Source organism: Protopterus annectens, chromosome 2.part0, assembly GCF_019279795.1.
Source record: "Protopterus annectens isolate FY-2018-M chromosome 2.part0, PAN1.0, whole genome shotgun sequence".
In the NCBI taxonomy this organism is placed as follows: domain Eukaryota; kingdom Metazoa; phylum Chordata; order Ceratodontiformes; family Protopteridae; genus Protopterus; species Protopterus annectens.
In genome coordinates this window covers 259,455,149-259,473,698 of record NC_056728.1, presented here as the reverse complement: position 1 = coordinate 259,473,698, position 18,550 = coordinate 259,455,149, and positions in this window count along the sequence as shown.

Genomic DNA, 18,550 nt, shown 5'->3' with positions numbered 1-18,550 from the left:
CAAAACTGTGGTATATACAAGGTTTTTGGATGACATTTTCCTGATGTTTAGAGGGGAACAACAAGAGGCTTAAACTGGTGGACAGTTGAAACCATACCACTAGTTTTTTAAAGTTTACTACTCCATGAAGAGTCTATTGCCTACTTGGATGTTAATTAAATTAAGGATAAAGTGGGTAAAAAGTACATGGCTAAAGTTTACCACAAGTCAACGTACTCTAATTCTTTTCTTTTTTATACAAGTTCACATCCCCACCACCAGAAAAAATCTGTCATTAAAAGTCAGTTAGTCCATGCAGCCAGAATGGTGTCAGAGGAGAAGGACTTCTTAGAGGAGTGTGATGCCTATCTAATATGTTTATTCATAGAGGGTACCCATTTGGTATGGTGTCTGAGCTTGAGTGAGATTCGGTTTAAAAGACAAGAAGTTTCTCATGATTCGAGTTGTATAGAAGTACCTATGGATGGTTTACCAGTCGGAGACAATAGACTTGAGAACTATAGAATTAGTTGCATCACTCCATTTAGTGTTGCTAATACTAAAATTTTGCGGAAAAACTGGAAAATTTTTGGTTCAGACGCAAACATAATGGAAAAGGTGGGGAGCAAACCTATTGTAACATTTAGAAGACGTAAAAATTTAAAAGCCTTCCTAGAAACTGGAAAGGCCATGTGCCCTAGAACACATGGAATGTTCAAATGTGAGGCTTGCAATTTTTGTAAGTTTATGGTGACTGGCAGCACCTTTTTGATTTGAAGAAGTACTTATAAAGTTAGTGGGTGGTTTAATTGTAATTCCAAGGCAGTGGTGCATCTAGCCCAGTGCCAGACATGTCCAGCCTTCTATGTCGGAAAAAACGACAGAAGACTAAAGGAAAGGGTATATGAGCATGTACATAGTATTGCCAAAGGCAAACAGGAGAACACTTTAGCAAGGCATTGCAGTGGTAATTCTGGGCATTTTTTTTGTTTTAGAATTATTGATCAGATTGTACCCAACTTAAGAGGGGGTCTGTTCCAATTATTGGAACAACTGGAATTGCTTTGGCAACTGAGGCTAAACGCCAGTAGGGCAACAGGACTAAACAAAGTCATCTCACTAACTTGTATTTTAAAACTAAAATGTTTGAGTAGATGACTTGCTGTTTGGCCCTGACATAAAAACTGGAGGTTTAGTGTAGAATATAATTTGCACCTTGGAAGTGTAACAGCTAAATGGATTTGTTACCCTCTGGCTTGAAGTAAATGTACATTTTTTGTAGTTAATGGAGTATTTTAACAACGCTTTTTACAAACAACATATGTAGGCGTCTAGAGACAGTATAAAACAATTTTAACAAGTTTGTGTTCATTTTAAGCAAACTTTTAACCAATATTTAATATTATATTTGGTAAATTCTATGGTAAAATGTTTTGTTTGGTGGGTGGGGATGGTGGGGTTACTTGCTTAATACTTTTTTTGTAGCTTTTTAAGTTGGAAAATGCTGAACTTGGCTGTTTTAAGATTGTCTTACTGCCTTTTAATTGTTTCTATGGGTTAATTAGTTTAGTTTAATAGGAAGGTATAGGGTGAATACTTAATGCTGCAAACGTTTTGCTTTCTTTGTCTGAAGAAGTCTGGCCATGTAGCGAAACGAAAAGCGCTTTACATTACTGTTTGGTTTTTATTGGTTTCGCATTAGAATTTCTTGTTTATGGCATCTTCACCAAGCAATGAGCAGCTCTGAATAACTGATGCCTTAGACTTAAGCGTATTGGAGGGGGGGTGTTTCAAGGATTCAAATTCTGAGAGATGTAAGAGCTGCATTTTAGGTACAAACACTCAAATCAAAAGGAGATGATGACTCTTATAAAAAGTTCTCAAAGCTCTAAATTGAATATGGGCACTTGGACCACTTTTTGTGAAAACGATACCAATTTGATGTGGTATTTAAACAGACTGGAGGGACGAGATTCCTATCCCGTTTGCAGACTAGACATGATAGCCTGGGATTTGACAATTGAGTGCATTCTAACTCTACAGGCAGCATGGAATCTATCAGAACCGAGCACAGTAGCAGACTCTTCAGGCAGATCCAGGAGAGACCCACATAAGTGGATGCTATTTCTCCAGGAGATTATCTTCCTCTGGAGAAATCCCTAAGTAGATGTTTGACTCCTGTCTCAGCAGACAACTAAAATTGTTCTGTTCCAGGTCACCTGCAAAAAGGTCTGGAAAACAGATTTATTCTCATGGGCGGGGATGTTCCTTTATGCTTCTACCCTTTTACTAGTACTGTAAGCTGTGAGCCACTCTGTCAGGATACTTTTGGCAATTGTCCCCAGGAAGATATACGAGAAAAGACAACTAATTACCAAAAACTTCATTTAAGAGTAGACTTGCTCACCCATGGTAAGGGATCCTTCATCCACTTCAACATTCAAAATCTCCATCTAATGATATGGATGCTAGGTTTGTGATCCCATTTATGCACCTTTTTTGATGGCATACAACAGATGTTGAAAGGGGTAAGGAAACATGCCACTAGAAAGTCATACTTAACCAATTGAAAATAGTTTTCTAGTGGGTGCCAAAATAAAGAATAATACACATCCAAAGTAGGGTCTTCACTTGTTCAGTACTTGCTTGAACTATTCAATTCAGGACTAGCATACATTTCTATCAAGAGTACATATTTTTACCATTTCTACTTGTCCGTCTTCAGATTCCCCCTTTTTTCATTATTGCAAGTCGAACATTTTTTGAAAGTGGTGTGACACCCCAACACTGGCCCAGTAATCAAGGAGACTCAATTCTCACCACTGGAAACAGTGGGGAACATGCACACTGGGAGGATGACGGGTACACACACAGTAAAGTGCAGTTTCCCTTAAGAACGCACAGAGACCACAGTCAGTCTGGGGCTGGTTTCTCCCTCTTTCTTCAGATCCCCAATAAGACTCTTCCCCACTGGCACAGCTATAGAGCTGAGTCTTTAGCCAGGGTTCTAAGCCAAGTCCTCCCAACACACTGTCCAATCAGTGCTTCGTGTCCCTGCCCAAGTAGCTGACACACACACACACACACACACACACACACACACACACACACACACACCCTACCTGGGAAAGGCTGGCACTGGGTTAGCAGCTCTGCCCCTTCTGCCCAGAGTATAAGGTAGTTATCACTGCAACCAGAACCCCTTATCAGCTAATTTAAGGCCCTTAACAAAGGGTGTCCAATCCTACTGTGTAATGTTACTATTAATCCAAATGGTAGTTTGACCAAGAGCAAGGCTATTAGGAGTGGCCTCTACAGTGTCACCAAATAGATATGCAAGTACCCTAAGGGCTTAAATATGTCTCGCAAATGTCAGCCACATATTATTAAATATGTTTAATAATAAATAAATGATAAAAGAACACAATACTAAATATGCCTTCACAGTGACAGAGTTCAAAATTACAGGAAATCTGTAAAACAACATTGCAGGGCAGTTTCAAATAAATACAGAAAACATCTACACTAATCTTTACTATATTCCTTACTAAATCTAAAAATTTACTGTACTCTAACTTACAGCAAGGCAAGACAGATGTGGTGAGTGGATGTTTCCGGAGGATGCTACCACATTAAAGACAAAAATATAAAATGCCCATTCATTCTCTGAGAGCTCTGAAATTAATATCAAATATTACTGCTGGGATACTTGCAGCATGACATCATTTTGTGTCACCTGACTTCAGTTCCCAGGCTCAACAACCATTGCCAGAAACTGCTAGCATTTAGCATCTCCCTGTGAAAATACATAGCATTCAGATGTTTGCAACTGCTGGAAGACATAAAACAAAAAAACACTTACAATACAATGCAAAAGGCTCCCTAGTTTTAGACATCCTGTCTCCTTGCTACATTGAAACAAACTTTTATGGCATATTTATAAAACAACTTAATTTCAACCATTTTCTGATGTTTTGCAAGTTAACCTTCTGTTTTCCAGTTTCCGCTGTTTATGTACATTAACACATTTACAATAGTATATACACATTGCTGTTCTTTTCCAGTAGGGTACACTGTGGATGCATCTTTAAGCTCAGTGCTTTATACACACTTCTCTACCAGCAGTTTGATATACACAAAACATACACTTCTAATACATTTGTAACACAAGCATATAAATCATGTTGATATTTACAAATGACATGTAATTATTTACAAAATTTGAGAGAGGTAGGCTGGAAGTACTTCCTTTTGTGACAAGTGGTATTGCATATTATGCCACTTAGATAACAAGTGGCACCTTGCAGGAATCTCCTTTTTTTTTCCAAAGAAGTTAACTCTTGTCTCATTTTGAACTGTCAGCCAGTTATTCCCTGAAATTTGTAACTTGGAGGACTGCTTTGCTCACTGCTGTGATTTTTGCTAGATGTCTGAATTACAGGCCCTTATCTCTTCTTGACCTTTTTCAACCTGCTTTAATGACGGACATGTCGTTAAACCAACTTCTTAGTTTCATTCTTTTTCTTTTGCAACTTCTTAGTTATGACCAAGATAGTTTCTGAATTTGCACTAAACCAGACTACTCGTATTACTGTGTTCTACCCTGAACCAAAAAGCAAGGGGGAAATAATTCTTCATAATTTGGGCTTCTACAGACAATGAAGATTTTACTTGCATAAAACTAACAGTTCTAGAAAATCTAGCCAACTTTTTATTTTTTGTGGTGGTAAGAGAAAATGACAGTATCTACACAAACCATTTCTAGGTGGTTGTCACAGCCTATTCAGTTTTGTTACTTACACCATGGCGCAAAGGTCCCCCTCAAAATGTCGAAGCTCATTCTACCACAGCTGTGGCACTTCTGAAGCTTTTTGTTAAGTGGAGAACTCCATATCTCTTCTATAAGTACAACATTTCAAACCAGTTATTCCTTCTATTTTCTGTATCCCGATGATGCACTAAAACATTAATAAACCCCCCCTTTTAGACTCATTTCAGCTCGAGGGTTCCAAGACTGTCCTTTGGTTGTGCTGATCGACAGGTGGCTTAAACCTACTTATGATTTGGTACCACATCTACTCAAGGATTCATAGGATTTTTTGTGATGCTTGAATAACATATGGAACAAAAATCTCTTTTTAACCATTGATGTAATCAATTTGCTCAGTGTTGTACCTAGATTGGAGGGGACAGAACTTTTTCGAGACAGTCTAAATTTGTATCATTTTTTATCTAATGAAACAATTAATTTGATGAACTGACTTTCCTGGTGTTAGAACATAATTATATTTTTTTCAAAGGAGAATTTTTTCAGCAAACCAGGGGCGTTGCTATTGGGGTAGCATGTGCCCCCTAATTTTGCCAACCTGGTATTACTAGCTTGAGAAAATCAATGTGTATTTAAAAGTTGCTTCTCTAAGTACATCTACTTATATGTCATATTTTTGGATGATGTCTTTATATTATGGGGTGGAATTAAATCAGATACTCAAATATTCAACAAAGGAAAGATTAATACTACTAATTTTCTGAAATTCACCTCCACTTGTAATAAAAGATAAATTATCTTGAGACACTTGTATCCCACACAAGTTCGGGTTTCAAATCTAACATTTACAAGAAACCTACCTTCTGCAACTCATACTTGCGCATTTCTAGTTTTCATCACCTTTCACAGAAGAAAAGTCTTGTGAAAGGGCAATGTATTAGGATTGCAAGAATAATCTCTCATCATATGGATGTGTGGGGAGAACTGGCAAAGTTAAGGGATATGTTCATGGCAAGAGGTTACACCGAGAATTTGATCAATACTTTTTGTAAGGACGTATTTAATAAATGGGAGGGGGGGGTGACAAGTACAACCCCCCTCCCCCCAACCCCATTGGGAACCGGTTTGGACAGAAAAGGAAAGTTGGAAGGGATGGAGAAATATGAACAAGGACATTTTTCAATACAGCAACTTTTCGACAGATTTTATGAATATAGTAAAGAAGAATTGGAATATCTTTAAAGCTAATCCAGTACTTCACCGCTTGTAAAGATGGAACCCACCTTTATTTTTAAGGCAGCCTCCAGCTGTAAAAAGTTGTGGGATAATAAGGCCAGTATAGATAGGGACCTTTAGTACAACATGGTTTCATCACTCTGTGGGTGTTGTAACCAGTGTGATATATTTTGCAAGATAGATGTATATTATTAGATAATATTTTGAAGTCCAGGGTAGTTTTATAGAAAAGGGATTGTGGAACTCAGTTATTTTGTTGTTTGTTGTGACTGTTTTGCCTTCCACGTGGGTAAAACTGAGACATCTTAAGACAAACATATGTGAACATAATTATGATATTAAAAATAAAAATGAAAACAATGTTCTGTATAAACATACTTTAATATGTCATTCTTTTAGAAAATTCCATTTTAGACTTTTGGAACAGGTCAGTCACAGTCTACGTGGAGGTGATTGGAAGATGACATTAGAAATTCGGGAATTGGACTGGCAACTTAGGTTATGTGCCACCTTCTCCCAGGATTGAATGAATGTGCATCTATTACATGTGTATTGCAAATGATGGCGAGAAAGTTATAACCAGGTCTTATAATAGTTTTATTTTATTGCCTTTTTACAAATATGTTTAACAAGATCTGATATTTCTTTTATGTGATTATTATAGTAGACTCGAAGATGTACTGATTTTAAATTTTTTGTATTTATTAAAATTTTATGTACTAATTAACTTATTTTAGTAATTCAGTGAAATGAGTTGATATGCTATATATATATATATATATATATATATATATATATATATATATATATATATATAGATGGCTGTTACACTCCTACTTCATTCTGATGAAGTCTCCTTCAGAGAGATGAAAGCACTAAATAAATTTACATTTTTTAATCCATCCGCGAACTTCCACAGGCATTACTTTTGTGTTTGGTACATAGAAGGTGATTTTTTTTTTCTTTTTTCAGAGGGTGGGGATAGGGAGTTGGGCAGTATTCCCAGATGACTTGCATGTCCTTAGAATCATTTGTCTTTTCAAGTTAGAGGAACTGCTACTGCATTTGCTTTTGACATTCAGACTTCTACACAACTTATTTCTTAAAAGAAAAAAATAAGATGCAAATTTATTTCCATGCTTGTAATTTTTGTTCCGGCCATCCTTGGATCAAAAGGTTGGAAAAAGTCTGTGAAATGCACTACAGCGCTTCTAAAATCCTGTTTCTTCAGGGACTGTAGTAGCTCCCACACCACATGCTTAATTTGGTTATTTCCACTATCGTTTTTACACTGCGGTTGTGGCCAGTTATTACATGCTGAAAATATGGAGGAAATAAGACATAGGTTTGCAAATAAATTTCTTTCCTTACTAATGCCCTCCTCCATGTCATCATTGGTTAAATGGTTTGAGAAAAGCTTTAAAATAACCCAAGAGGTTTTGGGGGGACTGGCAGCCCCAGACCCCATGCTTAATTCAGTTGTTTGTTGCATTGTTATTGAAGTGTAGACTTTGGCTATTAAGTGTGTGCTGGAAAGATGGATGAGAAAGCAGAAGAGCTAGACAGAGTAGAAATGAAAAACAAGAAAGCAAAGTAATCTGTCTGCATAGTGTGGGATGCTAGACTAGTGGGAGAGTGGACTACCGGTGACCAGCATGGAAGGGGAGCCATGGAGCCCTTCCCCTTTTGGCTGGCCCTACTCACATGAACATGAAGTAACAGGCAGAAATTAAGATGATTACTTCACTCATCCTAGCCATTTATGAAATGTAACAGTTACTGTATTTGCATTAATATTTCATTAACAGAAACATAAGCAACCTTCTTGGGTGACATCTCCGTTGTTATGCAACCTAAAAGATGCCATAAAAAGGTTGGAAAAAAACTGCAGTAGTGGCCCCCAGCCTTCACAAAGGCAGCCTCCCTCATCCAGCCCTTATTGAGTGTGTTTTTTATTTCATGACTTCCAAGTCGGGTAATTTTGTTTTGGCAGCTCCTTGGAAGTTGGTTGTGCATTCCGCTGATAGGTTGAGTTTGTTATCTCATCCTTGTAGAGATACCGAGCTATGTTACACCATATGGTGGATTTTGAACTGCATTAAACTGTCATAGGCAGATAGGCCTATCATACACAAGTTGCCCTCCCAGTCCTCAAACTCCTAAAGTATGAGGAACCTCATGATGCACATTGTCTTTGACACCACAAAGGGAACTGACATAGCTACAGGTTCTGACATAGCTTTGTGCCAGTGCTCATGGCTTTTGCCAACAACAGCAAGGTGACCTTTATGTGCTCACCCACCCAGGTCTGTATATCTTTGTCCCACAGATTAAGGAGTAGCCATAGAACATGGAACAAGAGGGAAGGCCCTCGTGGCTGTGTGAAGTTTCAGATGCCTCAATGCACCCTTACAAGGATGTGGACAACTCTGCACCAGTTGAAGTTCAATCATGACACACAGCATGAAACTTGACAACAGGCAAAATGAGCATAGCCCAGTTCCCTGGAAACCTTCCAGCAAGGTTGTAGAATCAAATGCATTCTTCATCAAACAGTGTCTGTGGCCCTGTCAGACTGTCTCACGTAGGAAGTAGTCTAGGAGGCATCTGTTGCTCTACCTTTGCTCATAGAAATCTGTTACAGTGAACAGATAAAATCAATGGCTAGACCTGCTGTTACCAAGGATGGACCCAGCTGATGGACCAAAGCTGTTATTTTACGTACATATTTTTGTTGTTATGCTACTAAGTACTAACTCTACATTTTTTGATGATTTAGGTTTTATCTTGACAGTTTATTTTATCTACTTATTTGTTTGCAAGATTTTCTCTGTTAATCAAACTAGTCCAGTTATATAATATTGTTAAACTATATGTATAAATATATGCCCTTCACAGGGATGACTTTGTGACCAATAATGTACGTGAGAAGCACAGCCATAAGGGCATAGTGCAAATAAACACTACTATCTTGGCCCAAGAACAGTGCCTCCCACACCCATATAAGTTTCACACTGTACCATTGGAAAGCAAAAGTTGTAACCACTGTCTTCAGGATTCCTGGACATAACCATCAGCTGTATACCTTTAATTGCTACTTTACCAACTGTAACTGTGGCTTGGTTAAACTATTGCATTCAAGTGTGCAGTTATTTCCAGGAGGAGCTAATATCATTTTATTACCATTACTCCTTTATTTTACTGTAACAGATGCTACCGTCAACCAGACCAATCTGGCAAACCCAGGACCAAATTACTTGTACACTGTTCAAAAGAAGCAGCTGCACTGCTAACATAACATAGTTGATTATCCCCTACCACTGACTGAAGGTTACTATAATCTAGCTATTTATGATTTTTAAGATCCTTTAATATTTGCCGAAAACCCTCAGGCAGAACTTATAGACGTAGCCTGCTGCCCAGCGCTAGTGAGTTCATTCACTGTTCCCATTCTATCAAGTCCATTGCAAAGACTAACTGAACTGTACTGTGGCACTTTTGGAGAGAAAAAAAAGGCAGGATCCCCACCATTCAAACAAATTTCCCCTTTTGAGATTTGGTAAATAAGAAAAAAACAGGAATGAGCCAGCAAACTGTAGCCTGGAACAAATTTTATTAAAACAACAAAATGACAACTAGACCGGTTTCGGCTGGCATTGAAAAACACAGCCTTCCTCAGTGCAAATACAATCATCCCAATGCTGTCATTTAAATATGCTTAGAAAGTAGTTGATTGATTAAACCTAGAATTGTTCATTAAGACCTGGTGGGAATAAACCACCTAATTTCACAATCCACTTCTTTTCTTTCGAATTTAGAAGAGAGTGCCAACCCGTTTTGTTCTGTTTATTGCCTTTTATAATGTCAATAACCATAAAAGAAAATTTTGCAGTTTGGTGTGTTAAGTGATGTTTATATAAGGCATTATGGACCTTGTGATTTTTGATATTACTGATGTGTTCGGAAATCCTCAGTCTGAGGGGACGTGAAGTTTGTCCTACATAAAAAGACCCACATGTGCACGTGTCCAAATAAACCAACAAACTTAAGCGGGATGATTTGTTATGTTATAAAGAACATAACATCAGGGTACCACAACCGATTAGGTTCACTATGACTTTTGGTAGGAACTCAGACACTTTAATACAAAGTGTACACAGACATTGGAACATTCTACAATATGATTCTGAGGTATCCAACATTATACCTGACAGATGCCTTTTCTCATTTAGAAAGCGCAAGAACTTAGGTGGTTGTTTTAATCATTATAAACATCCACATGACAACAGGATGTCTCAATACATACAGACCACACTAACAGGGGCACCTTTGATTGGCTGTTTTCCATGTGGCCATTGTAGTAATTGTAACAAAGTCAGTAAAAGCAAACAATTTTCCAGTCGTAATTCTGCTGTAGTTTATGATATCCATTTTTTTGCCAACTGCAGCTCTGACTGGTTGGTTTATTTGGCCACGTGCACATGTGGGTCTTTTTATGTAGGACAAACTTCTCGTCCCCTCAGACTGAGGATTTCCGAACACATCAGTAATATCAAAAATCACAAGGTCCATAATGCCTTATATAAACATCACTTAACACACCAAACTGCAAAATTTTCTTTTATGGTTATTGACATTATAAAAGGCAATAAACAGAACAAAACAGGTTGGCACTCTCTCCTAAATTCGAAAGAAAAGAAGTGGATTGTGAAATTAGGTGGTTTATTCCCCCCAGGTCTTAATGAACAATTCTAGGTTTAACCAATCAACTACTTTCTAAGCATATTTAAATGACAACATTGGGATGATTGTATTTGCACTGAGGAAGGTTGTGTTTTTCAATGCCAGCTGAAACCGGTCTGGTTGTCTTTTTGTTGTTTTAATAAAATTTGTTCCAGGCTACAGTTTGCTGGCTCATTCCTGTTTTTTTTTCTTGATTTTTGCCTTTGAGCCGTGCAATTGCACCCGCGCAGGAGGTTCTTTTTTGAAGTTACATTTGGTAAATAAGTCCTTGCTTTTCATTTCCTAGTAGGTCAGCATTTTGCATGCAGGTAATATCCTCTGGTTTTCAGAGTTGCTTAGGTAAACAGAAAGTTCCAGTTAAAGTAAATACAGCTTTTGACAAAAAAGTAACACCATCTGAAGGTCTCTTAAACTGCTAATGTGTATGTCTGAAAGCTTCTCTTTTCAAAACTCAGCTTATTTTTTTTTTAATGAAAAAGCATAGGTTTTATATTTTTCACATCTTTGCTAAAGCTTCTCTGGAAAAAAAAAATGTAATAGGCTTTTTACAACTTGTACAACATGCATAATATGCTTGCACATCTGAGTAAAGGTAGAAGAAAGTACACATACACACACACACACACATACAAATTTACTGCATTTTTAACTGAGGAAGGCACACTTTCACAAGTGCCTGCTTTCGGAGTGCTCCAGCATCACAGGTCGGTTAGGTGTTCAGATTAATAATCTGTGCAAGGCATTCATAAGTTTGCAGGATGTTGTTCTCTGTTTTTACTTGATAACTATCTTTACTCCCAGCTGATGTTCTTCGTGTTTCACTGTTGCAGTCATTACATTTGGGTAATCCTGCTGGCAGGTTGCCCTCAGTCGGCCTGAATTCCAGAGTCCTGGGTCCTGCGTCGGTTGCTGTCGCCCCTTCCCCGACGTCAGGTCGTCAGGGGTATAAAAGATGCAGCCGACGCCATTTTCTTCAGTCTTTCTTGCCACGTGGTGACCGAAGCAGAAGCAGTTCGCAAGTGCCAGTCGGCAGACTCCTGAGATTTTCGTGTTAGAGTTTCAGATCCGAAGTCTTCATTAAAAGCTAAATACCCTGTTGAGGAAACTTTTTTCTTGCTCCAGACCGATGTCAGAAAAAGTTAATAATTGCATTTCTTGTGGGAAGCAAATACCTCATAAGGACTTTCATTCTTACTGTATTCCTTGCATAGGCCCTGACCACAACGTTTCAAGTTGTCGGTTTTGTGCTAGATTTAACCAACACACTAAAGTGTCGGTACAATTTTGCACTAAGCTATTTTGGGTGCAGATTTAATTATACAATGTTGTTGGATAGCCATCCGACTACCGGAGTTCACAAAAAGCGCAAAAAAAAGACAGGCAACCGAGGTCCAAAACCGACTAAGCTTCTCCTAAGCCAGTCGCCGGTTTGCCAGTTCTCAGTGAGGCGCTTTCGCAGCCCCTGACACCCGCTGCTTTAGAGTCGCAGGCCGCTACCGACTCCCACGTGGAGTCGGTCAGGCTGCTGGAGACTCAAGGTATTGGAGCCTTGGAGACTATTCCCTCAGATGGGTCCGGAGCCGCTGAGCAGGCATCTGCTTCTGAGGGTGTTTTCAGACCTAAACAATTATACATTAAACTGACTATAGCTTCAAAGGCAAAGACTAAAGCACCTTTAAAGGCAAAGAAACAAGTTCACCAGCCACATGGACAGGCCTCCATGCCCAAAAAGCAGATGCTCAAAATGTCAGAAGACTTAATTACCTTGATCCGGAGTTCCCATCCCTCTCCTAATAAGAGGCCTAGGCAAGAGACAGACTGAATCTTCAGATCAGGTTTCCATTTCCTTAAATTCCTCTTCTGATCAGGAATATTCTCTTCCCCCTATGAGGATTCTGATGCTGAAGAGTCTATTCCTTCAGCTTCTCCTCCTGAGGACTATTCCTTTGGGGAAACCTTGCATACCATGAAGGAGCATTTCCACTGGGAGAGCCAAGATTTTTCAGAATCTAAGAGGCTCAGGGACTTCCTTCTACTACCTCAACACAGGCCTCTAGCTATTCCACCTGTGTTAGACATTGTAGATGTGTTTTCAGAGTTTAGTCTGTCCCCTGACTCCTTACCTCCAGCTCCTGTTAAGCCTGACAGATACTACAGGGTTCCTGACTCTCATAAATTCCTTTTCAAAAACCCTGCTGCAGACCCAGAAACTATTTCTCAGTGTCCCAAAGGTGTTAAGGCTTCCACTACAAAAAACCCTACCCCCTCTGACAGAGATTCTAGGGCACTGGATAGATGGGGAAAAAAAATTTACACATCTGCTACGTTGGCTATAAGGGCCTTAAACTGCCAGTTTCATATGCTCAAATATCAGCAATATGTCATGACACTACTTGAACAGAAAATGTTGGTAAATTTTGAATGTGCAGAAAACAAAGAAATGCAGGATTTATTGCATGCAGCTGAACAAGTTGGAAAGCATACTTTGCAATGTGGTTTTGATTCTCTGGAGGCCTCCTGCAGGGCTGCTGTTACGAGTTCTGTAATTAGGAGGCATGCTTGGTTAAAGGAACAAAATCTGCCTGATCATGCCAAAGCTAAATTATTAGATGCACCATTACAGCATGATACCCTGTTTGGTGTTAAGGCAGAAGAGGTGTTAAAGAAAATGGAGGACAAAGCTAAATCTATGCAAACGGTCAAAGATTTTTTACAAGTACAGCCATCTAGGTTTAGCAGACACTGGCCTACAAAGAATTGGTCCTTTCCAGTATCAGACAGACCTCAAAGGGGCAGATCCCAGCCTCAAGGTTCGTACAGGTCTAAGCAATGGGGTGCTTCTACCTCCAAACGTGGAGAAGACAAATCACAACCATACAGGAAACTATCCCAATGACTTCACCCTGCCTGCACCAAGCACTTATCTACTGGCAGCACCCTTAGGGGGAAAAATAGCACTTTTTTTCTCAAAATTGGCACATTATAACCCAGGTCAAATGGGTTCTAGACAGTGTCACAAGGCTACAAGTTGCCCTTTCATACCCTGACAAGGGCAAACGGTTGGCCAGACCTGCCAAAAAATCAGTTGGCAGAGGCTCAAAAACAAGTCTCATCCCTCATGGACATGGGGGCTATTCAACTAGCGCCACAGCAAGAGCAGGGACAAGGATTTTACGACTATTCTTGTTTCCCAGAAAGGGCAAAGCATGGAGACCAATACTGGACCTATCTGTTTTAAACACTTTCCTGGATATACCAAAATTCAAGATGTTGACCTTGCAGCAGCTTCTGCCCATGCTGGGCAGAAAGGCTTGGCTCGTCACTTTAGACCTAAGAGGCATACCTGCATGTCCCAATCAGACAATCGTGCAGAAGATACCTCAGAGTCAAGGCTGGTTCAAAACATTACCAATTCTCTCCACTTCACTTTGGCTTATCTACTGCGCCCAGGGTCTTCACAAAGTGCCTGGCACCAGTAATTGCTTTCTGCAGACAAAGAGGAATACAGATTTGGACGACTGCCTCATTCAAGCAGAGAACAAGGACATTCTACTGCAGCATCTGGCGTTTGTGAAAAGACTTTTAACATGCCTAGGGTACACAGTCAACAAAAATAAATCAAAACTAGTACCCTCTTAAGAGATGATATTCCTGTGTGCAAGCTTAAATACAACTGCCCAGATGGCTTATCTCACGCCAGACAAACAAAGGCAACTGACTACTTATTTCAAGGAAATGGCAAAAAAGGCCCAGTTATCTGCAAGAAAAATTCTGCAGGTTTTGGGCTTCATGGCATCCTGCATCCTACTAATTCAATATGCAAGACTGCATATGAGGAAACTTCAATGGTACCTAAAAAGTGTTTGGACACAACATTGCCACAGCCTGGAAACAATGATTACTCTCATTCCCTGCCTGCAACAGGAGTTTCGATGGTGGGCAAAGGCTTGTCACCAAAACAGGGGACAGCCATTCTCACTACCCCCAGCCAGGCAGAACCTAACAACGGATGCATCAGATTATGCCTGGGGGGCCCACATGGCAGGGAAAGGCATTCAGGGCACCTGGTCCACAAATCAAATGCATCTATATATTAGTCAAAAAGAGATGCTAGCTGTTCAAAATGCCCTGACAGCCTTCAAGGACCTAATTCATCCGGGACAACTTCTGATAAAGACAGACAATACCACGGTCATGTGGTACATAAACAAGCAGGGGGCACGCATTCTTACCCCCTTTACAGACTAGCCATGGCTTTATGGGACACTGCATTGACTTGCCAAGTTCATCTGCAGGCACAATTCCTGCCAGGAAAGGACAATACTCTGGCAGACTAACTAAGCAGAAACCTCATGGATCCCCACGAGTGGCACCTGGATCCACAAGTCTTCAGCATGATAACAAAGAAATGGGGACGCCCGGACATAGATCTGTTTGCCTCCCCTCACAACTATCAGCTAAAAAGATTCTGCACAAGGACTTATCACAGACAAGCATGGAAAGTGGACGCCTTATCTTTCAACTGGAAAAAGCTATCGGTATATTCCTTTCCTCCACTGCCTCTCCTCCCCAAGGTACTCCTAAAGGTGAGACAGGAGAAACTAAAAATGATTCTGATTGCCCCAGGCTGGCCCCGCCAGTACTGGTATCCGATCTTAAGGAACTTGTCTCAATGTCCAGCCTGGACCTTACCTCAAATACCTAATCTACTGTCCCAACAAAACAATCAGATTCTGCACAGCCAACTCAGAACTCTAAACCTTCCAGCATGGCAGATAATGTAGCCATACAAAGCACACCTCTCAGTAAAGCTGTGATGGATGTCATTTTGGAAGCCAGAAGGCCTAGTACTAGAAAATCCTATGCTGGAAAATGGAAGAGATTTTGTGCTTGGAACCAAGCTCAAGAAACTGACACAGCTGTACCAAATATTCTCAGATTTTGCAATACTTAACTGAGATGCTGGACAAAGGCCTATCTTTTTCATCAATTAAAATTCATGCCTCTGCCATTTCGGCTCATTACAATACAGAGCCACCACTCTTTTCTCATCCTTTATTAAGGCAGTACCTCAGAGGAGCCAAAAATTTAAGGCCTCCAAGGAGATTGCCAATGCCTGCATGGGACCTCAATTATGTCTTGGAAAAACTCACCCTACCTCTTTTTGAGCCAGCTGCTACTGCGGATAAAAAGTTTTTATCTTGGAAAACCGCTCTGCTCCTAGCAATAACTTCTGCAAGACGAGTGTCAGAGCTACAGGCTGTCATGGCTGTGGAACCTTTTATCATTTTTTATCCAGACAGGGTCTCTCTGAGGACAAACCCTACATTCCTGCCTAAGGTGGTGTCCAGTGTAGCCCTTAACCAAACTGTTCATTTGCCAACTTTTTATCCAAATCCACAGAACAAGGGGGAGAAAATTCTGCATTCTTTGGACGTACACAGACAACTTAGATTCTATTTGGACAAAACTAAAGTTTTCAGAAAGAACAATTCCTAGTGGCATATGCTGCAGGATCACAAGGAAAGGCTGTCTCCAAGCAGACTATTTCAAAGTGGATAGGTCACTGCATTCGTTTCTGCTACTCTCAGCATGGCAAGCCAGTGCCTAAGGGCATTAGGCCACATTCAACCAGAGCTGCAGCCTTTCTCAGGGGAGTACCAACCAAAGACATTTTGGAGGCTGCTACTTGGAGTTCAGTGCACACCTTTACAAAGCATTACAATCTGCCACTTTAAATCCAGAGCAGGCTTTGCCACTGCAGTTCTGCAGGGCCTCATAGCCGCTCCTAATGTTGTTTAGCTCCAGCCCCCCCAACCATAGATTTGGGACTCTACCCAAATGTAATGACTGCAACAGTGAAACACGAAGAACATAGTACAGTTGTGTACACTTACCATAAATGTAGAAGTTAGAGTGTATTCACTGTTGCAGTCCAGGTTACCCACCCGCCATCCCCCTTATTTCTGCTGGAACTTATCTTTACTTCTCTAATCTATACAACCTATGTGGTGTATTTGCTTGTAGATGAAGGTAAATTTATTTTGGTGCATGTATGTTTTATATATATATATCTAGCCTACCCTTTTGGGGGCACCTGACATCTGGGGCAAGAAAAACTGAAGAAAATGGCGTTGGCTGCATCTTTTATACCCCTGACTACCTGACGTCAGGGAAGGGGCGACTGCAACCGACGCAGGACCCAGGACTTTGGAATTCAGGCCGACTGAGGGCAACCTACCAGCAGGATTACCCAAATGTAATGACTGCAACAGTGAATACACTCGAACATCTACATTTATGGTTAAGTGTACACAACTTTACTTTTTCCAGGGTTAAAAGGATCTTCTTGAATGTTTGAATGCCGAATTAGCTGCATTTATAAGTTTATTTGATATTGGGTCATTGACATTATACGAAAGGATTTCATTTGAAAAATGAGAACTTTTACTGGGTGCTTTCAGTAGTGCTGTTAAATTGTGTACACTATACACTGTATTCCAAAAGTATTTCAGGTAAAGGAAAATTTAAGAAGTTATTTTAAAAGTACAAGTATTCAGATCAAGTTTGTTATAAATGCAGTACAGTCTGAATAGCAAACTATAAATTGCTTTGTAGTGCTGATACCTGCACTCTAAGCAAGATAAACCAGCACCGTTAGTTAAAAGGAGCATGGCATGGCAGCTCGTATTTAGTTTGGTTTGAAATTACTCTGTCCTTTACATATCAGATATCAGGGCTACACTTTGGTGTAATGTGAAACTACAGGCATACTAATGAGGTGAAGGCAGCATTCAATTCAGTGATGATCTAGCTGATACGGCATGGTTCTGTTTTGTAGCAGTGTAGTAAGTTTCAGAAACAGCCATTCTGTAATCCGATGTTATCAGAAGAATGTGCCAAACGTAACTGGTAAACTTCATTCCTTGTCAGTCATGTCTGAAGCACAGCTGTGCTGCGGTAATGAATTTAACAGCAGTCATTTATTAATGCAGTGCATTCACAATTAGTTGATGACAGTGCTTTCCTCATTTGAAGTCTGGTGGTATTATCTGTGCCCCTTCGAGATGTCACACTCTTCCTCTAGCGTTCTGTAAGGAAAGAAAATATTTATAGTAGGGCAAGGCCATCACTTAAATAATAGTCCTGTAATTATTCTTACCATCAGCAGTCTGGCAGGAGGTACTGAATTTTAAAATGCTGTTAATGGTGGACTGCCTTTTTTTTTATATATATATATACATATCTTGTCTGTTGCTTTGTGTTTTAACATTACTCTTGCTTTGAGACATGTTTTTGCCAGCAGAGTGACAAGTTATTTAAACTGAAATGTCCCGTTTACAAAGTTTTAAGGTAGCAAGTACATGGAAGATTTAGAAATACAAGAAACATTTGGCTGTGCAGTCTACCAGGCCAGTCAGTTGCATGCCAGAAATAGAACCATTAGGGTGCATTCTCAATTAGATGCTTAGTCTTGACATGGCAGTAAGGTGACCATAAGAACAAGTAATATAGATGGTGTAAAAATAGAATGCTCATCTTTGCTAGTGGTGATCGTGCTTGATGGTGTTGAGCGTCTTCGCTGAATGTCCGAACAGCTTACCAAAGCTTTTGTACCTTCCAGGAGCAAATCTTTAGAACTTCTTTGCTGCCAGAATGAACAGTACCTTTGAATTTGGTCTGCAATCTGTTCATCAAGTTGTTTCAACTACTGAGCATTCTGAAGATATGATCCCTGTTGCAGTCTTTCATTTTTTTTCTTTTTGCTTTAGCTTACATGTCATCCAGGAAGGGAAAATGTGAGTGTGGGAGGCAGATTCCCTA